The 22,817-nt window shown below is 35.2% G+C and overlaps 1 long non-coding RNA gene and 4 other non-coding genes across 5 annotated transcripts; 1 reads left to right on the top strand and 4 right to left on the bottom strand.

The window, feature by feature from the left end:
* Positions 1–11,541: 11,541 nt before the first annotated feature.
* On the bottom strand, positions 11,542–11,613 carry TRNAM-CAU (transfer RNA methionine (anticodon CAU)). Its single transcript has one exon. It is a non-coding gene; the product is annotated as a tRNA-Met (tRNA).
* Positions 11,614–14,293: 2,680 nt separating this feature from the next.
* Positions 14,294–14,365, bottom strand: TRNAM-CAU (transfer RNA methionine (anticodon CAU)). The gene has a single exon. It is a non-coding gene; the product is annotated as a tRNA-Met (tRNA).
* A 2,684-nt stretch (positions 14,366–17,049) lies between these two features.
* On the bottom strand, positions 17,050–17,121 carry TRNAM-CAU (transfer RNA methionine (anticodon CAU)). Its single transcript has one exon. It is a non-coding gene; the product is annotated as a tRNA-Met (tRNA).
* Positions 17,122–19,806: 2,685 nt separating this feature from the next.
* TRNAM-CAU (transfer RNA methionine (anticodon CAU)) lies at positions 19,807–19,878 on the bottom strand. Its single transcript has one exon. It is a non-coding gene; the product is annotated as a tRNA-Met (tRNA).
* A 226-nt stretch (positions 19,879–20,104) lies between these two features.
* Positions 20,105–22,359, top strand: LOC131606846 (uncharacterized). The gene is made up of 3 exons (XR_009285075.1): positions 20,105–20,333; positions 20,433–20,593; positions 22,140–22,359. It is a non-coding gene; the product is annotated as an uncharacterized LOC131606846 (long non-coding RNA).
* Positions 22,360–22,817: the final 458 nt, after the last annotated feature.

Raw genomic sequence — 22,817 nt, 5'->3', positions numbered from 1 at the left:
AGAATTTGTCAAAAGTTCCAGATCTATGCTGACAAAGTGCACGTGACGCCTGTGCCTTTGAATGTCTTGACTTCTTCGTGGCCTTTTGCAATGTGGGGCATCGACATGATTGGAGAGATTAGGCCTATTTCTTCTAATGAACATCACTTCATTTTGGTTGCAATCCATTACTTCACCAAAGGGTTTGAAGTCGCATCTTATGTGAATGTCACTAAGCAAGTGATTACTCGCTTTATCAAGCACAACATAATCTGTCGTTATGGGATTCTTGAGAAGATCATTACTGATAATGGATCGAATCTCAATAACAAGATGATGAAGGAGCTTTGTGAGTCCTTCAAGATTAAGCATCACAATTCTTCTCCGTACCATCCAAAGATGAATGGTGCTATTGAAGCGGCCAATAAGAACATTAAGAAGATTATGCAGAAGATGGTAGTGACCTACCGAGATTGGCATGAGATGCTGCCTTTCGCTTTGCATGGTTACCGTACTTCTGTGCGAAAATCTATTGGGGCAACTCCTTTCTCTCTTATTTACGGCATGGAAGCGGTATTGCTTGTTGAAGTTGAGATTCCTTCCCTGAGGGATATGAAAGACGTCGAGCTTGACGAGTCAGAATGGATACAGAATCGATTGGATCAGTTAAACCTCATTGATGAGAAGCATTTAGCAGCTATTGGTCATGGTCAGGTGTACCAAAAGAAGATGAGGAAGGATTTTGACAAGCGGGTGCGACCCCAAAGTTATAAACCAGGCGACCTGGTACTCAAAAGAATCATCCTTCCTCAATGCGATCCGCGAGGCAAGTGGACTCTGACATATGAAAGCCCCTTTGTTGTGCAGAAAGTGTTCTCTGGCGGTGCCATGATGCTTGCAACAATGGATGGCGAGAACTTTCCGCACCCTGTGAACGCAGATGTAGTCAAAAAATACTTCGCATAGACCTGATAAAAAAAAGAAAGAAAATGAGTCAGGAAAAAGAATGAAACAGAAACAAATATACCTGCTAAGTTGAAAACCTGAAAGGGCGGCTTAGGCAAAAAGGGGACAAAAGAGAATGCTACATCTCGCACGCCACCTTGTCAATCAATCTTCATACATGTTTAAAATGCTTAGGGCTCCTGACTGAGGGATAAGCAAGACTCTGTGTTCTTGAGTTCGCATTACTGGCAACTCAAATCCCTAAAGCATTCACAAACTCCAGTCGTTGTGTTTGGGCTCCCGACCGAGGGATAAGCAAGACTCCGTGTTCTTGAGTTTGCATCATTGGAAACTCAAATCCCTAAAGCGTTCACAAATCCCAGTCGGGTCCACAAGCTCCTTTATGTTACATCAACCGGTCATCAAGTCGGGCAGTGATCAGTCCTAATAAGTACGATCTTCCAAAGCAAGGAGATGAAAGCGTCAAGGTTATAAGAGTGATAGCGGAATATGGACCAATGGATATCCGTTTCAAATTAACATTTCTCTTGTACTCGATATTGTGCAGTTACCTCTTACTAGGAGTTGCTTCTTAAATGTATATGTTCCCTTCTTCGGGCATTTCTCCTATCAATTAATAAAGATCTTTTCATCTTAAAAAGTTGTTTTCTTTTACTGTTTTGTTTGCATAATACATCCTGAGTTTGTGTTAAACTTCGCATATGAAAACTGCATTGCTTTTACAATACATGATTAGAAATGATAAAATCATTGAATTTACTTCGAAGTTTTGTGTAACTAGGATGGCAGGAAAATATGTCATATACTGGGGCATTTTCATGTGTTTACCTTGCAGGTACATCATTTCGAGTGCACCACATCAGCACATTGGCGGATCTAGCCAAGCGAGAGATCCTCATTCCCCAGTTCAGTGCATTCAGATGAGGTTTTCGTTGTTCCAAGATTCTCATCTCCCTAGCAAAGCATATTTCAACGAGATCTCCATGTTTCAGAAGCCTTATTCCCCGGTGGAATATCTTCTTCCTTGCTGGATCAAGATTGAATGATATTTGATTCCCTAGCAAAGCTCTTGGATGAGGTTCCTTGCCAGAGTTCCTCACTTTCCCTAGTAGAGTGTTTCTCTCCCCAACGGATTGACCTGTTTTCCCCAAGAGAGTCGTCTTATTCCCTAGTGGAGTTGTCTTAACAAGAGGTTCTTATGCCGAGTTCCTTATCCCCAGCGGATTTCTTATCTTCTCAGTGGACCATTATGCAGAAGCATTCATCTTCCCCATTGAGTCTTTCCTCAGCAGAGATTCACATGTATCCTCAGCAGAATCTGTGCCCTTCAAGGATTTCCCTAGCAAAATGCATCCTACACAAGCAAGTTGGTCACTCCCCATCAGAGTTGTCTCCATGACTTTCCCTCATCTCTACATCCCCAGAGTGTCGAGAATTTTCTTCTCCAGTGAAGTTACCAGGGTATTCCCCTAGCAGTCAATTGGGATGTTTTTATCCCCAAGCAGGATTTACTCCCCCAGCGAGAGCTCGCGTCTAGAGCTGACCGTCTCCAGCGGATTTCTGATCCATCTCTGCCAGCTTGTAGTTTGTGACCTCTGGTCACTCATCTTGTCTTCCCCGCAGAGTTCCATACTCTCTCCAGGACTTCTTCAGCAATTCAGTGCTCCCCCGCTGTCTCCTTAAGCAGCGTTCGAGTCATTCATCATTCGCATTGCATTTTCTAAGCGCGTAGTGACTCCATTCTCTGAATACTACTCCCTAAGACATTCATACATGCATCACGCATAAATCATATCATATATGTTTCCTTCTGCCGGAAAGTTATCAAGATATTCAAATGCCTCCCAGAGAACAATATTCGCCTAGTTATTACAGACGCTTATCTTGATGTTTTGAATTAGTAGAGGATTGTTCTACTTATTTTCTGACACAACTCATATCAGTTCAAAGACATTCCTATTCCCAATGTCCCCAGATCGGTGGAAGATATTTGTTCCTATCCTGATATTCAATTCAGTTTTGAAGGAACCACCTCCGGATCTCTGTCAATCTTCCAAAGAAGCAAGCCATCTGTTGCGTCAGAATAGTTGGAAATATCTACTCCCTGACGATTTAGTTCGTTCAGAAGAAGAACTTGTCTGCCCAGTCCTAATGCCTAACTATCAATTGGAGACGTTTTATTTACCCGGCATACACAATTAGGAAGAGATATCTGTTCCTATCTAAATATTCAGATTCAGATTAGTTGAAGGAACCGCCTCTGGATATCTGTCGATCTTCCGAAGGAGCAAGCCACTGATAACATCAGATCAGATGGAGATGTCTACCTGATTGACTTTGTCTTTTAGATGAAGATTGTCCTACTTATTTTTTGGCATCATGTATAGATTAGTTTAAAGGCATTCTTTCCCCCGCGTACACATTTCAGAAGAGATATTGTTCCTATCCTGATTTCCAGTTCAGTTTTGAAGGAACCGCCTCCGGATCCCCGTAGTCTTACGAAGGAACTAGCCGCTAATTCCCAAATTAGTAGGAATATCTACCTGATGATTTAATTACATCAGAAGAGATGTCTGTCTTGATTCCCAGATCTGAGATACTTATTACCCGTTGATGTCTGAATCAACCGATGTATCTCCCTCGATTCCCAGATCGACCTAAGACATCTGTCCTGATGCAAGTTCGGAGACATCTGCTATGTCTGATGTTCAGATCAGTCGAGATGTTCCTTCTCTTGATAACCAGATCATTTGAAGTGTTTCCCCTGCTAGTGGGTGTCGTTCCTTCTTATCCCAAGTTGGAGCTTATTTAATTATCCAGGTCAATTGAAGTTTTTTCTCCCTGCCTGCGGGGTGGTACATTCTTTCTTATTGCAAGATGGAATCTTTAATTGATCAAGAGCACAAATTTTCGAGTTCATTCTGGTATTCAATCTCCTTCCACCCTAACGGTTCAAAACTTTCGTTTCTTGCTCGTCAGGTTCAAGAAGTTTGAATAGGGGCAGCTGTTGCACCCCAAAATTTTCCCTATTTATTTGAGCTATAAGTTATCAAAGACGTTTATTTCGTTGTTCAAAAAGGGAAGAAAAATAATAAAGAGTTCTCATGGTTTTAAGGAGATATGGCATGAAATTTGGCTTATACGGTGAAAATACAAGAAAAATCATAAGTCTTATCTGGAAGGTGCTATGAGTTGGGTTCTCGCACATCCTTGACTGTTTCGACGTTCTCTACAACTTTCGTGTTTGGCTCGGAAACTAATTTTATGAGGAAGGTTGTCGAATTTGCAAATTATTTGAGCTTTCATAGTGAAAAATGGTGCTGAATGTAGGTTTTTGGGCCTTAGAAAATTCATATCTCATGACTCGCTTGTCAGATTTATTCGAGATCTTAACTGGAGCTCCGTGCCATTATTATCGAGATTTCGTATGTTCGGGCCGTCGATCACTTATGCACTGAAAATTCCCAGCATTTTGAAGAACGTCGTGATCTTTCAGTGAAAAGTGTATTTTCGGGTATGTCGCGATAAGTTTGAAAATTCATAACTCCTTCGATTTTGATTGTATGAATTTCATTCCGGCGGCATTCTCTCGGAAATTTCGTTAGCTTCGATTCTTTGTCACACATGCTTGTTCAGATTTTGAGCCGAAGAGGGAGTTTTATTGAGTTCTTTGAGCGATACTCACAAAATTCTCCACAGTCGCGCCAGATGAAGCGGCGTTTCTCGTCATTCAAACGCGCGTAATTCATCTCTTATCAGATTGAGATGATTATCGCGGCTACGAGTCACAAATTTAGTCATCTTCGAGTCGACGTTAGTCCCGTTTTCGAATTTCGCACTGAGACACATTTCCCTGAAAATGAGCAAAAAGGAGATAATTAAGGGGCGTTTTGGACATTTCACCACATACACTATATAAACTATTTTCCCTCTTTTTCTCTAAAGACTTCTCATAACTTCAATTCACCAAAATTTTGAAAAAAAACACTTTCTCTCAATTCTCTCTCAATTCTCTTGCATCAAAACTACAAAAACTCACAAAACATCATCAATCATCATCAATTCAAGATCAAATTCAAGAACAATATGGATTGAAGATCAAGATATCAAATTCGGATCTCTCTCTCCCGTAGGCCTTGCGCGCTACACTCTTCCTCACATCTTTTAGATTTTGTTCGTGTTTGCGCCGTGTTCGCGTTCGTGTTCATCTGATCTCATTCTCTTTGTTTGATCTGGTAAATTCACTGCAAATTTTGATAGATCATTGATTTTGTTGCTTAATTCGACATTGATCATGAAGATTTTTTATTATGGATGATGGATCTATGATAATTGATGATGATAATCGCTTGTTGATTGAATGATTCGTGTTGATCTTGATTATTTGATCGAATTCGAGCTTTACTGGTGAATTATTGTTGATAATACATGCATGTTGCTTATGATCCAAGAAATTGCATGCTAAGTGTTTGATAATTTTAGTGTGTGAAATGTCTGTGCTTAATTTTGAGTTGGAGCATGTGATAATGAGTTGTTGATTGATGATGCATGACGATTGTGCTTAATTGAATAAATTTTAGTTTCGGTGATGAGTTAATCTTGATGTTGTGTTTACAATGCCTATGCTCTTGTTTTTGCATGATAAGTGTTTGTTAAAATGCTTAATTGATATTTTGAGTGGGAATTCATCGAGCCTTATTGTTATTGAGCCTTAATTGTTGTTACTTGTTGATAATGATCACGTCTGGAATCGGTTGAAATCTCTCTTTATCCCTTGCACCATGCTTGTTCATTTTTTGTTAGCATGTCGCTAGTCGACTCGTGACTATTGTTTACATTTTCCAAAGCATGAAATGTTTGTTAACGAGGTGTTTAAATTGTGCACTCATTAATATGTGAAGTCATGGTTAATCGTGGATGTTTGATCTTGCTTTTGATGCTCATAATTGCTAATTCATGCTCATGTTGCAAAACTAACGCGTCGATTGTTTGCGTATCATTCGATGTTAATTTTCATGCGTGAATTGAATCTTACATGTTGTACAATGTGAATGCTTTTGGCTCTTAAAATTGCATGTTATATCGTTGCGTGTGTGGTGGTCATTTGTGGAGGATCGCATTTTGGTTGCTTATGAGAGATTTTGGTTTTTTTTTCTGTTTTTGCTGCATAGGTCGACGCATACCCCTGGTAGGTCGACGGATAGTGTGTTTTGGCTGCATAGGTCAACGCACAGGGTGCATAGGTTGACGTATGTTCGTTCTTGCCTGCCTTGGGTTAGTACAGGTCGACGCATAGCTTGTATAGGTCGACACATGCTTTGCTCAGGTCGACGCACGTTCCTTTTGGCCTGTTTCGAGTTAGCTCAGGTCAACCCTTTGGGTCGATGCATAGAGGCTTTAGGTCGACGCATGTTCCCCTCAGGTCAACACAGAGTTTTGTTTTTTTTTTTGCTTGCTTTACTTCCTAACTTCAATCTTTCATATCTTTTTACTCGTAACTCCGATTTGCATGTTCTTTATATCGTTGGAAAGCTTGTGAAATGTGTTATCTCATGACATGATTGGTATTGATTGATTGTAGGTTATTCATGTTTGTTTTCCCCTTGACATTTATTGTTCATTTCATGTTTGCGTTAATTGTTCATTTTCTCTTAGCTTATAATGCAATAACGCAATTCCGATTGCGGTGTTTGTTATCTCTAACTTGTGTGCTAGTGTGCAAGGAATTTGGAAAGGAAAGTTACCGAGCGACGGTTACCTCATTTGTGTTCCGCTTTATTTGCGGGACACAATCTCATTCCCTCGTTTCGTGCTCTCATCTTAGAGCCACGTCACTTTTACTTTATACCTGTTTGCTTGGACTGCTTGTTCCTCTTGCAGGTGTATTGTAATTGCGCTCGACGCACGTGTCGATGCGTGATTTATCTTCAAGACTTCGACCCTCAGTTGCTTATGCGGTTAATCGGTGTGCTGACTATTTGCTATTGCCTTTGCTAGCTCGCTTGCGGGATCTCTGGTTTTCTTTCTTATCTTGCTGCAGTTTACGGATCATAATCCGTTTGGTATTGATCTCGTTTCATTTTACCTTTTCTAGAATTTTATCACCTTCTTCATTCTTTAACATGAGAATTAGGACTTAAGCATGCATTGCATCTTGCCAAGCCCTCGAAAGAGGCTCTGTTTTTGTTGGTGTGTTTATATTTGTGCTTTGCGGCAGGCAGTCACGGTGTAATAAGACCTTTAAAGGCACTCCGTTAAGTCCTCATGGAAGGCATGCGAAGAGGTTTGGCAATCAACCATTGCCCAGTCTCATCGAGTCCGTTCAGTAAGCGTACGCCACGCAGTGCTTGCTTCTGAACTAGCGTAAGATCCTATTATCGAGTATGTCATGTAAAGGGTCCATGCAATCGGACCCCCACGTTTCTTAGCTCACATTGGCCGATGTTGATGCTCGGTGTATGCCCGCACTGTTTTCCTTTTAGATATGTGACGGTTTGGTTGCTGAGAGGGATTCGCTCCTATTGTCTATGGCCCGATCGCTTTGCGCAAGGTCTAATGCTTGGTTGACTTGGGTGAGCCGCTCCCCTTGGCTATGGCGGGACTGCTTTTCTACTACTTGGCCTGCGCCAGTAAGTGTTTGCTTTACGAGTGAGACTCGCTTGTGTGATACTTTTGTTTGCATTCGCTTTTCCCCACAGGTTGTTAGGTTAGTTTAGTCTTTCACCCTTTGTATGGTAACATAGGTAGCAAGCTTCCCCCCTAAGCTTAGGTTTTCCTCATGCATTCTTTAAAACACAAACCACACTCTTTGATTTTCTTTTCTTAAGAGCTTGTTATTTCCGCTCCATTCCCAAGCGTAAGACTCCAAAGGTCGAGCAGCGGAGTGCGAATGTAACTCGTTCACCTAAAAAACACAAAACAAACAAAAATTAGTTAGCCGAGATATGGTATCTCTGATTCCTCAAAACGGATACGTAGGCAGCGGGGTAGGGCCCATGCGAGTATAACTCTTTCTTTTCCCTACATTTTGCATGCATATTAGTTCAGATTAGGCGTAGATTTGTTACACACCCATAGTTTTAGAAACAAGCGTGGATACCATCGAGTACGATGAGTAAGAGGGGTGCTAACACCTTCCCCTCACGTAACCGACTCCCTTACCCTTTTCTTTGGTCGTGAGACCGTTGTTTTGTTTCGTGGTTTGCTGGCATTCCCTTCCTTTTCAGGATAAATATGTTAGTGGCGACTCTGTTGATTTTCGCGGTAGCGACACAAATTGAAAACTATTTGGTTTAAGTCCATGTATATTTATTTGTTTGGTTTTGGTCCTTACATATCTTTTTATCCTTTGTATTTTATATTAATTTATGTAATATATCGAGTATTTGATTTTAGTCTTTAAGTCACTAAAATTGAAAAATCTAAAATCTAATGTAATTTGACACCTAGAGGCTTTTCAACTTTCTAAAAGCCATAAAACAATTTCAACAAATAAATAACATATCACAAGTATTCTAATATGGTACTTAAGGTTATCAAGATGGCAGGAAACACATGTCACACATGTAATAGGGACACTCACAAACATTTTTTATTTGCTGTCTCCAAACACACAAGAACGAAGGGACGAGTAATAAATAAATAAATAAATAAATATCTTGAGTTTTTTCTCAGTCTTTTATTTTGAATGTATATTACCTTTATATCACTCTCAAGTCTACAATACTAATATATTGGGAATTTGAAGAATAAATTTAACCATAGACCTCTTGCATTGTATGAACTATTTTGATTTGTAGAACTTTGGTTGAAGAAAAACAAAAATACATTTAAAAAGTTTATCAGAGCCTGGTTTCGATCCAGGGACCTGTGGGTTATGGGCCCACCACGCTTCTGCTGCGCCACTCTGATTCACATTAAATTTATGATTTTCATTAAATTAATAGATTGAGAATTGGTAATATGAAAAAAAATCATTCAGTAAAGAGTTTTCATTCGTATAACAATGAGTAAGGAACCTTTTTGATTTATATGCACCTATATGGTTATTGATAATCATGCAATTTCGAGAATAACTAACAACCAACATACAAAATGCATTTCACTTAATCATTTAAAAATAATAAAGGGTGAGCAGTCAAAAGTGAATAAAGATGAAATATTTTATATAAGAAGACCTTCAATAGTTAGAATTCTCGTAACATTTTAAAGAAACATAGATAAACATTTCTCGTGTATCAACATATACAACAATTTGCGCATTGAATTCATCAACACGCATTGGAATTTAAACTCATATCCTTAATTAAACGTGCGGTAACATTTAGGGGCATATTACTACACATAACTGATTATTGCACCTTAAGACATAAAGTATCGTTCAATTTATTGAACATGGCTTCATAACTTACACAAATAATTTTATTTTTGTGTTCATATATGACACGTATGTTCATTATAATGAACGAAACTACAACTCACGCATAGATATATAACTCCGAGACATTTTAATGAAAAAGTGAAATCAGAAAAACAAAAGGGAAATGGCATAAGAAACTAATATTAATATTATAGTTTAGAGTATGAATATGTAACCTTTTGATTAAAAGCATTTGGGTTTCATTCCATATCCGTAGACCTATACCATTCATTCGCTTGTTAACTTTCCAAGTAATCTTTGTATTTTAAGTAGTCCTTTAGAATTTCATGTTATCTTGGTGTAAGGCTTTTGCCGACATCTATTGTGAGTACATTATTGAGTGTAACACTAATCATCTGGTATCCACGATAATTTTTTCTTTCATCACAAAAACTTAATCGTAAGAAACAACTTTCATATAAACATCTTGAACACAATATTTTTTTGTTTTAGACTGGTCCAATGGCTAAGCATGGCCCAATCTGTGGGACAAAGGAAAAGCGTTTTCCTCTTTCTACTCCTCGGCTTGTCAAGAGTGGTCAGTTGGTTCCAAGACTATCTAAATCACTAATGCCCTTACCTACGTCTCTGCACGCACCAATTGCTAGTTTTCACTGTGTCAAGGAAGCCTTCAAGGATGACGAGCATGAGCTTCTCGTCCCTTCTTTCAGGCAGAATTCCTGGAAGTCACCTATTCTTGAGAGGGTCAGGTATTCAACATCTTATCCCTAAAAACACTCCCCCGTATCTCTGCACTTTCACTGACTTTAGCATCAGAGTGCCTTGAATGTTAACCCCCTCCTCCTTGATTCCAGCATTGTAGACGAAGTCTCTGGCTCACTTCTGGTTCTGATAAACCGGTAAGATCATTTTTGTTTAGTAATATATGTTTTAAAAAAATAAAATAGATAATTTTTTCATCTAACCTATTTTTTATTCTTAAACTTGTTGGTATGGGCCCACATGCCCTCACCAACACCACTCAAATTTGGATTAGACGTTAAATTTAAACATATTTAATATTTCGCTGACGTTAACATAAAGTTAATGAATTATAATTGACTTAATTTAGTTATTTTACCTTGCAAATACAAAACTACTTGGTTTAAGTCCATGTATATTTAATTTATTTGTTTGGTTTTTGTCCCTACATATCTTTTTATCCTTTTTATTTTATATTAATTTATGCAATATATCGAGTATTTGATTTTTGTCTTTAAGTCACTAAAATTGAAAAATCTAAAATCTAATGTTTTTTAAAATACCGTGATAAATTACAATAAAAATTAACTAAATAGGGATTAATACTAACGAACTAAAAGCAAAAGCAAAATAAAGAATATTTCGAAGAGTGTTAAGCCAAACAAAAAATTTTCAGGGATTAAAACAAAAAGGATATTATTTGCAAGGTTAAGTACATATTTAAACCTTAGTTTTTATATAATATATAGATTTGTAGTATGATATTGAAGATAAATGGGTTTAATGAGTTTTCAACATTATGTTATAACCTAAATTTATTTTTGTGTCTGAATCATTAACTATTATCCTTAAATACGAATTTCATAAATGTGTAAAGTAAAATTTTAGAGGGTGAGTGATAAAATTTATGAAAGATAAATTATACGTATACATATAATCACAAAGTATTCTAATTATTTTACTTAATGCTATTGTTAAATTTTTCGTGTATCAACTTTTTCAACAAATGCTACATTAAATATTTAAGAAACATTGAACGGGAAAGACACCTAGAAAACTAATCATGAGATATTACTTAGATAAATATTGAGACATATACAAAATTTAAAGTAGTTTGACACCTAGAGGCTTTTCAACTTTCTAAAAGCCATAAAACAATTTCAACAAATAAATAACATATCACAAGTATTCTAATATGGTACTTAAGGTTATCATCATGGCAGGAAACACATGTCACACATGTAATAGTGACACTCACATACATTTTTTATTTGCTGTCTCCAAACACACAAGAACGAAGGGATGAGTAATAAATAAATAAATATTTTATTTTGAATGTATATTACCTTTATATCACTCTCAAGTCTACAATACTAATATATTGAGAATTTGAAGAATAAATTTAACCATAGACCTCTTGCATTGTATGAACTATTTTGATTTGTAGAATAAAACAAAAATATATTTAAAAAGTTTATCAGAGCCTGGTTTCGATCCAGGGACCTGTGGGTTATGGGCCCACCACGCTTCCGCTGCGCCACTCTGATTCACATTAAATTTATGATTTTCATTAAATTAATAGGTTGAGCATTGGTAATATAAAAAAAATCATTCAGTAAAGAGTTTTCATTCGTATAACAATGAGTAAGGAACCATTTTGATTTATATGCACCTTTATGGTTATCGATAATCATGCAATTTCTAGAATAACTAACAACCAACATACAAAATGCACTTCACTTAAACATTTAAAAATAATAAAGGGTGAGCAGTCAAAAGTGAATAAAGATGAAATATTTAATATAAGAAAACCTTCAGTAGTTAGAATTCTCGTAATATTTTAAAGAAACATAGATAGACATTTCTCGTGTATCAACATATACAACAATTTGCGCATTGAATTCATCAACACGCATTGGAACTTAAACTAATATCCTTAATTAAAAGTGCGGTAACATTTAGGGGCATATTACTACACATAACTGATTATTGCACCTTAAGACATAAAGTATCGTTCAATTTATTGAACATGGCTTCATAACTTACACAAATAATTTTATTTCTGTGTTCATATATGACACGTATGTTCATTATAATGAACGAAACTACAACTCACGCATAGATATATAACTCCGAGACATTTTAATGAAAAAGTGAAATCAGAAAAACAAAAGGGAAATGGCATAAGAAATTATAATATTATAGTTTAGAGTATGAATATGTAACCTTTTGATTAAAAGCATTTGGGTTTCATTCCATATCCGTAGACCTATATCATTCATTCGCTTGTTAACTTTCCAAGTAATCTTTGTATTTTAAGTAGTCCTTTAAAATTTCATGTTATCTTGGTGTAATGCTTTTGCCGACATCTATTGTGAGTACATTATTGAGTGTAACACTAATCATCTGGTATCCACGATAATTTTTTCTTTCATCACAGAAACTTAATCGTAAGAAACAACTTTCATATAAACATCTTGAACACAATATTTTCTGTTTTAGACTGGTCCAATGGCTAAGCATGGCCCAATCTGTGGGACAAAGGAAAAGCGTTTTCCTCTTTCTGCTCCTCGACTTATCAAGAGTGGTCAGTTGGCTCCAAGTCTATCTAAATCACTAATGCCCTTACCTACACCTCTGCACGCACCAATTGCTAGTTTCCACTGTGTCAGGGAAGCCTTCAAGGATGACGAGCATGAGCTTCTCGTCCCTTCTTTCAGGCAGAATTCCTGGAAGTCACCTATTCTTGAGAGGGTCAGGTATTCAACATCTTATCCCTAAAAACACTCCCCCGTATCTCTGCACTTTCACTGACTTTAGCATCAGAGTGCCTTGAAGGTTCACCCCCTCCTCCTTGATTCCAGCATTGTAGACGAAGTCTCTGGCCCACTTCAGGTTCTGATAAACCGGTAAGATCATTTTTGTTTAGTAATATATGTTTTAAAAAAATAAAATAGATAATTTTTTCATCTAACCTATTTTTTATTCTTAGACTTGTTGGTATGGGCCCACATGCCCTCGCCAACACCACTCAAATTTGGATTAGACTTTAAATTTAAACATATTTAATATTTCGCTGACGTTAACATGAAGTTAATGAATAATAATTGACTTAATTTGGTTATTTTACCTTGCAAATACAAAACTACTTGGTTTAAGTCGATGTATATTTAATTTATTTGTTTGGTTTTTGTCCCTACATATCTTTTTATCCTTTTTATTTTATATTAATTTATGCAATATATCGAGTATTTGATTTTTGTCTTTAAGTCACTAAAATTGAAAAATCTAAAATCTAATGTTTTTTAAAATACCGTGATAAATTACAATAAAAATTAACTAAATAGGGATTAATACTAACGAACTAAAAGCAAAAGCAAAATAAAGAATATTTCGAAGAGTGTTAAGCCAAACAAAAAATTTCCAGGGATTAAAACAAAAAAGGATATTATTTGCAAGGTTAAGTACATATTTAAACCTTAGTTTTTATATAATATATAGATTTGTAGTATGATATTGAAGATAAATGGGTTTAATGAGTTTTCAACATTATGTTATAACCTAAATTTATTTTTGTGTCTGAATCATTAACTATTATCCTTAAATACGAATTTCATAAATGTGTAAAGTAAAATTTTAGAGGGTGAGTGATAAAATTTATGAAAGATAAATTATACGTATACATATAATCACAAAGTATTCTAATTATTTTACTTAATGCTATTGTTAAATTTTTCGTGTATCAACTTTTTCAACAAATGCTACATTAACTATTTAAGAAACATTGAACGGGAAAGACACCTAGAAAACTAATCATGAGATATTACTTAGATAAATATTGAGACATATACAAAATTTAAAGTAGTTTGACACCTAGAGGCTTTTCAACTTTCTAAAAGCCATAAAACAATTTCAACAAATAAATAACATATCACAAGTATTCTAATATGGTACTTAAGGTTATCATCATGGCAGGAAACACATGTCACACATGTAATAGTGACACTCACATACATTTTTTATTTGCTGTCTCCAAACACACAAGAACGAAGGGATGAGTAATAAATAAATAAATATTTTATTTTGAATGTATATTACCTTTATATCACTCTCAAGTCTACAATACTAATATATTGAGAATTTGAAGAATAAATTTAACCATAGACCTCTTGCATTGTATGAACTATTTTGATTTGTAGAATAAAACAAAAATATATTTAAAAAGTTTATCAGAGCCTGGTTTCGATCCAGGGACCTGTGGGTTATGGGCCCACCACGCTTCCGCTGCGCCACTCTGATTCACATTAAATTTATGATTTTCATTAAATTAATAGGTTGAGCATTGGTAATATAAAAAAAATCATTCAGTAAAGAGTTTTCATTCGTATAACAATGAGTAAGGAACCATTTTGATTTATATGCACCTTTATGGTTATCGATAATCATGCAATTTCTAGAATAACTAACAACCAACATACAAAATGCACTTCACTTAAACATTTAAAAATAATAAAGGGTGAGCAGTCAAAAGTGAATAAAGATGAAATATTTAATATAAGAAAACCTTCAGTAGTTAGAATTCTCGTAATATTTTAAAGAAACATAGATAGACATTTCTCGTGTATCAACATATACAACAATTTGCGCATTGAATTCATCAACACGCATTGGAACTTAAACTATTATCCTTAATTAAAAGTGCGGTAACATTTAGGGGCATATTACTACACATAACTGATTATTGCACCTTAAGACATAAAGTATCGTTCAATTTATTGAACATGGCTTCATAACTTACACAAATAATTTTATTTCTGTGTTCATATATGACACGTATGTTCATTATAATGAACGAAACTACAACTCACGCATAGATATATAACTCCGAGACATTTTAATGAAAAAGTGAAATCAGAAAAACAAAAGGGAAATGGCATAAGAAATTAATATTAATATTATAGTTTAGAGTATGAATATGTAACCTTTTGATTAAAAGCATTTGGGTTTCATTCCATATCCGTAGACCTATATCATTCATTCGCTTGTTAACTTTCCAAGTAATCTTTGTATTTTAAGTAGTCCTTTAAAATTTCATGTTATCTTGGTGTAATGCTTTTGCCGACATCTATTGTGAGTACATTATTGAGTGTAACACTAATCATCTGGTATCCACGATAATTTTTTCTTTCATCACAGAAACTTAATCGTAAGAAACAACTTTCATATAAACATCTTGAACACAATATTTTCTGTTTTAGACTGGTCCAATGGCTAAGCATGGCCCAATCTGTGGGACAAAGGAAAAGCGTTTTCCTCTTTCTGCTCCTCGACTTATAAAGAGTGGTCAGTTGGCTCCAAGTCTATCTAAATCACTAATGCCCTTACCTACACCTCTGCACGCACCAATTGCTAGTTTCCACTGTGTCAGGGAAGCCTTCAAGGATGACGAGCATGAGCTTCTCGTCCCTTCTTTCAGGCAGAATTCCTGGAAGTCACCTATTCTTGAGAGGGTCAGGTATTCAACATCTTATCCCTAAAAACACTCCCCCGTATCTCTGCACTTTCACTGACTTTAGCATCAGAGTGCCTTGAAGGTTCACCCCCTCCTCCTTGATTCCAGCATTGTAGACGAAGTCTCTGGCCCACTTCAGGTTCTGATAAACCGGTAAGATCATTTTTGTTTAGTAATATATGTTTTAAAAAAAAAAAATAGATAATTTTTTCATCTAACCTATTTTTTATTCTTAGACTTGTTGGTATGGGCCCACATGCCCTCACCAACACCACTCAAATTTGGATTAGACTTTAAATTTAAACATATTTAATATTTCGCTGACGTTAACATGAAGTTAATGAATAATAATTGACTTAATTTGGTTATTTTACCTTGCAAATACAAAACTACTTGGTTTAAGTCGATGTATATTTAATTTATTTGTTTGGTTTTTGTCCCTACATATCTTTTTATCCTTTTTATTTTATATTAATTTATGCAATATATCGAGTATTTGATTTTTGTCTTTAAGTCACTAAAATTGAAAAATCTAAAATCTAATGTTTTTTAAAATACCGTGATAAATTACAATAAAAATTAACTAAATAGGGATTAATACTAACGAACTAAAAGCAAAAGCAAAATAAAGAATATTTCGAAGAGTGTTAAGCCAAACAAAAAATTTCCAGGGATTAAAACAAAAAAGGATATTATTTGCAAGGTTAAGTACATATTTAAACCTTAGTTTTTATATAATATATAGATTTGTAGTATGATATTGAAGATAAATGGGTTTAATGAGTTTTCAACATTATGTTATAACCTAAATTTATTTTTGTGTCTGAATCATTAACTATTATCCTTAAATACGAATTTCATAAATGTGTAAAGTAAAATTTTAGAGGGTGAGTGATAAAATTTATGAAAGATAAATTATACGTATACATATAATCACAAAGTATTCTAATTATTTTACTTAATGCTATTGTTAAATTTTTCGTGTATCAACTTTTTCAACAAATGCTACATTAACTATTTAAGAAACATTGAACGAGAAAGACACCTAGAAAACTAATCATGAGATATTACTTAGAGAAATATTGAGACATATACAAAATTTAAAGTAGTTTGACACCTAGAGGCTTTTCAACTTTCTAAAAGCCATAAAACAATTTCAACAAATAAATAACATATCACAAGTATTCTAATATGGTACTTAAGGTTATCATCATGGCAGGAAACACATGTCACACATGTAATAGTGACACTCACATACATTTTTTATTTGCTGTCTCCAAACACACAAGAACGAAGGGATGAGTAATAAATAAATAAATATTTTATTTTGAATGTATATTACCTTTATATCACTCTCAAGTCTACAATACTAATATATTGAGAATTTGAAGAATAAATTTAACCATAGACCTCTTGCATTGTATGAACTATTTTGATTTGTAGAATAAAACAAAAATATATTTAAAAAGTTTATCAGAGCCTGGTTTCGATCCAGGGACCTGTGGGTTATGGGCCCACCACGCTTCCGCTGCGCCACTCTGATTCACATTAAATTTATGATTTTCATTAAATTAATAGGTTGAGCATTGGTAATATAAAAAAAAATCATTCAGTAAAGAGTTTTCATTCGTATAACAATGAGTAAGGAACCATTTTGATTTATATGCACCTTTATGGTTATCGATAATCATGCAATTTCTAGAATAACTAACAACCAACATACAAAATGCACTTCACTTAAACATTTAAAAATAATAAAGGGTGAGCAGTCAAAAGTGAATAAAGATGAAATATTTAATATAAGAAAACCTTCAGTAGTTAGAATTCTCGTAATATTTTAAAGAAACATAGATAGACATTTCTCGTGTATCAACATATACAACAATTTGCGCATTGAATTCATCAACACGCATTGGAACTTAAACTATTATCCTTAATTAAAAGTGCGGTAACATTTAGGGGCATATTACTACACATAACTGATTATTGCACCTTAAGACATAAAGTATCGTTCAATTTATTGAACATGGCTTCATAACTTACACAAATAATTTTATTTCTGTGTTCATATATGACACGTATGTTCATTATAATGAACGAAACTACAACTCACGCATAGATATATAACTCCGAGACATTTTAATGAAAAAGTGAAATCAGAAAAACAAAAGGGAAATGGCATAAGAAATTAATATTAATATTATAGTTTAGAGTATGAATATGTAACCTTTTGATTAAAAGCATTTGGGTTTCATTCCATATCCGTAGACCTATATCATTCATTCGCTTGTTAACTTTCCAAGTAATCTTTGTATTTTAAGTAGTCCTTTAAAATTTCATGTTATCTTGGTGTAATGCTTTTGCCGACATCTATTGTGAGTACATTATTGAGTGTAACACTAATCATCTGGTATCCACGATAATTTTTTCTTTCATCACAGAAACTTAATCGTAAGAAACAACTTTCATATAAACATCTTGAACACAATATTTTCTGTTTTAGACTGGTCCAATGGCTAAGCATGGCCCAATCTGTGGGACAAAGGAAAAGCGTTTTCCTCTTTCTGCTCCTCGACTTATCAAGAGTGGTCAGTTGGCTCCAAGTCTATCTAAATCACTAATGCCCTTACCTACACCTCTGCACGCACCAATTGCTAGTTTCCACTGTGTCAGGGAAGCCTTCAAGGATGACGAGCATGAGCTTCTCGTCCCTTCTTTCAGGCAGAATTCCTGGAAGTCACCTATTCTTGAGAGGGTCAGGTATTCAACATCTTATCCCTAAAAACACTCCCCCGTATCTCTGCACTTTCACTGACTTTAGCATCAGAGTGCCTTGAAGGTTCACCCCCTCCTCCTTGATTCCAGCATTGTAGACGAAGTCTCTGGCCCACTTCAGGTTCTGATAAACCGGTAAGATCATTTTTGTTTAGTAATATATGTTTTAAAAAAATAAAATAGATAATTTTTTCATCTAACCTATTTTTTATTCTTAGACTTGTTGGTATGGGCCCACATGCCCTCACCAACACCACTCAAATTTGGATTAGACTTTAAATTTAAACATATTTAATATTTCGCTGACGTTAACATGAAGTTAATGAATAATAATTGACTTAATTTGGTTATTTTACCTTGCAAATACAAAACTACTTGGTTTAAGTCGATGTATATTTAATTTATTTGTTTGGTTTTTGTCCCTACATATCTTTTTATCCTTTTTATTTTATATTAATTTATGCAATATATCGAGTATTTGATTTTTGTCTTTAAGTCACTAAAATTGAAAAATCTAAAATCTAATGTTTTTTAAAATACCGTGATAAATTACAATAAAAATTAACTAAATAGGGATTAATACTAACGAACTAAAAGCAAAAGCAAAATAAAGAATATTTCGAAGAGTGTTAAGCCAAACAAAAAATTTCCAGGGATTAAAACAAAAAAGGATATTATTTGCAAGGTTAAGTACATATTTAAACCTTAGTTTTTATATAATATATAGATTTGTAGTATGATATTGAAGATAAATGGGTTTAATGAGTTTTCAACATTATGTTATAACCTAAATTTATTTTTGTGTCTGAATCATTAACTATTATCCTTAAATACGAATTTCATAAATGTGTAAAGTAAAATTTTAGAGGGTGAGTGATAAAATTTATGAAAGATAAATTATACGTATACATATAATCACAAAGTATTCTAATTATTTTACTTAATGCTATTGTTAAATTTTTCGTGTATCAACTTTTTCAACAAATGCTACATTAAATATTTAAGAAACATTGAACGGGAAAGACACCTAGAAAACTAATCATGAGATATTACTTAGAGAAATATTGAGACATATACAAAATTTAAAGTAGTTTGACACCTAGAGGCTTTTCAACTTTCTAAAAGCCATAAAACAATTTCAACAAATAAATAACATATCACAAGTATTCTAATATGGTACTTAAGGTTATCATCATGGCAGGAAACACATGTCACACATGTAATAGTGACACTCACATACATTTTTTATTTGCTGTCTCCAAACACACAAGAACGAAGGGATGAGTAATAAATAAATAAATATTTTATTTTGAATGTATATTACCTTTATATCACTCTCAAGTCTACAATACTAATATATTGAGAATTTGAAGAATAAATTTAACCATAGACCTCTTGCATTGTATGAACTATTTTGATTTGTAGAATAAAACAAAAATACATTTAAAAAGTTTATCAGAGCCTGGTTTCGATCCAGGGACCTGTGGGTTATGGGCCCACCACGCTTCCGCTGCGCCACTCTGATTCACATTAAATTTATGATTTTCATTAAATTAATAGATTGAGCATTGGTAATATGAAAAAAAATCATTCAGTAAAGAGTTTTCATTCGTATAACAATGAGTAAGGAACCATTTTGATTTATATGCACCTTTATGGTTATCGATAATGTAATACCCCATATTTGTGTAAGCATGATTATTTATATACATTATAAGTGACTAAGATGGTGAGTGGATTAGTTAGAACCAAAAGGAATTGGTTAGAAACTAACTAAGTGGCAGTGGTGTAAATATGACTTAGTTAGAGGGTATTATGGACCTTAACCTTATATTGCATGGCACATGATTGCTTAGTTAGAGACACATTATTCCAAACTCAGAATTTGTGAAGAGAGAAGTGGAAAGAGAAGTAGAAGAAGCTTTGCATCTCCATTCAAGTTTCATTTTCGTATTCCAATGGCAGCCTCCACTAAATCAGGTATATCTCCCAACTCGTAACTCCGATCGTAACGATTCTGGTCCCATTGGAAAGCTAACGAATTTCTCTTCGATTTGCACCTATGGTTCGCGTTCATAGCTTGTTTATTGGTGGAGATAAACGCATTTGAAGATTGATGATTGATGCTGAAAGTGAGTACAAGAGTGGTTACGGGTTTGATCATATTAGAGGTGAAGTGTTGGTCAAAGAGAGAGTTCAATGGCAGCAAGAGTATTCTCATAACCCCCATTAAATCCATGGTGAGTCCTTAGTTAGAGGCTTGGGGGAATTTGTGGTAATTTGCATGTTGTGGTTTAGGGATTTTTGAGTGATAATCCATGATCATTGATGCTAATGTGCCTTTGATGATTTATACTCCATATTTATGTTGCAAATATGTTGTACTTGTTGTTCTTCCGTACATGCAGGTGAGATAGAAGGGTTAAAGTACCCATAGCGGAACTGGTGCGTTCTGCATTTTTCTGGTTCTGCTATGGTCCGCTAAGCGGGCTAAGGCCGCTTAGCGGATGCTGAGCATTTTTCCAGAAATTCGCGGTTCCGCTGAGCGGACCCAGTCTGCCCGCTGAGCGGAGGATGCTGTTTGTGAAGAAAAATAAAAATCGCGAGCCCGCTAAGCGGACGTGAGACCGCTAAGCGGGGAAACAGTTGAGGTTCGCCACTGGAAAGCCCGCTTGCAGGCCGCTAAGCGGCCAGTGCTGGGCGGAATTTTATTTTTCCTTCCCCTGAGGGCAGTTTCGGATTCTAATCGTAATCGGACCCCTCCTTAATTATTAATATGCATATGAATGTCTGAAGAGTGGTGTTTTATGACACACATTACCGATAATTCCATTCATTTTGTTTATGTGGAATATTATACATAATGTTGGATAAGTTTATTCCATAAATCCTTGTCTATTCAATTGTGATTGATTTTGAATACCTTGATGAGATAAGTATGGATCTATATTAATGTCCAATGTTTTGGTTAAACATTCGGATTGGTTTGTATTATGATATTACACTTGATGCGTGTACGTATGCTTGAATCGAAGTGGCCGGGGGCTAGGTTGGGATATACCTGTTACTATGATGTAAGGTATTATCCTGGATCATGTGGTCCGTGGAATAGTCCGATGTTATGATCAGAGGTCGCGCACCTGAGCTACCGTTGTAGTGTGCTCGTGAGTGCCGTGAGGGGCTTATACTCATTGACATTGACACACTTGCGTGCTCGGTATGGTGGGGTTATGTGGCCATGTAGGCTATTACATAATGATTGTAACTCACCTCTAGTAAAGTCATGTAGACTAATACTAGGCTTTCGCCCGGTGGGACCATGCGTCAAGGTGGCGGTTTGTACTCGGCGTAACCCACTTGCGTAAAGAAGGTTAATGGGACAATGACGCCATTTAGGCTAATGTCATCTCGCGGCCACTTAGGCTTGTGCGAACCCGTTTAACCATCTTGCAGTGAGCTTGTACAAGTCCCTTGACACTAGGCATGGGTGGACTCATCGAGGGTGCGTTCGTTCCATAATCTAGCCGAGGTTTATTACACTTCTTGATTCCCCGTATATGGATACGGGTTTTGCATACTTGTTTCTGACATACCTGTGATATGATGAGTCCTATGGTGGACGATTCCTTGTTTTCTCCGTACTTGTACCGGATGTGAGGATAACCCCGAATCAATGGTGGATTCGGTTTTGATGCATGTACCCTGTAGATCCGAGTGGACCCATAGGATAGGAGGACTCACTGAGATTTAGTAATCTCACCCCAATCAACTTATATTTTTTTTCAGGTGCAGTTTAGTAGCTTTTGGCAGATAGCAGGTTCGGATTTATGGCTTGAAGTGGTGTTGGCTCGAAGACCTCGTCAGATCTCATTTTCCGCTGTGCAGATCCATTGAAGACACATGTTTTGTAATTCTTATTAGAATTTCATGTTGTATTTTATATGGATCTTTCTATATCTATAGCTTTTGTATGTACTCAATATCAATTTTAACGTTTCATGCATAATATACTAGTCAGTTATGTATGGGTTGTTACAGATAATCATGCAATTTCTAGAATAACTAACAACCTACATACAAAATGCACTTCACTTAAACATTTAAAAATAATAAAGGGTGAGCAGTCAAAAGTGAATAAAGATGAAATATTTTATATAAGAAAACCTTCAGTAGTTAGAATTCTCGTAATATTTTAAAGAAACATAGATAGACATTTCTCGTGTATCAACATATACAACAATTTGCGCATTGAATTCATCAACACGCATTGGAACTTAAACTAATATCCTTAATTAAAAGTGCGGTAACATTTAGGGGCATATTACTACACATAACTGATTATTGCACCTTAAGACATAAAGTATCGTTCAATTTATTGAACATGGCTTCATAACTTACACAAATAATTTTATTTCTGTGTTCATATATGACACGTATGTTCATTATAATGAACGAAACTACAAC

The sequence above is a fragment of the Vicia villosa genome, linkage group LG5, assembly GCF_029867415.1.
Source record: "Vicia villosa cultivar HV-30 ecotype Madison, WI linkage group LG5, Vvil1.0, whole genome shotgun sequence".
Classification (NCBI taxonomy): Eukaryota; Viridiplantae; Streptophyta; class Magnoliopsida; order Fabales; family Fabaceae; genus Vicia; species Vicia villosa.
This window is presented reverse-complemented; position numbering and strand designations above follow the sequence as displayed.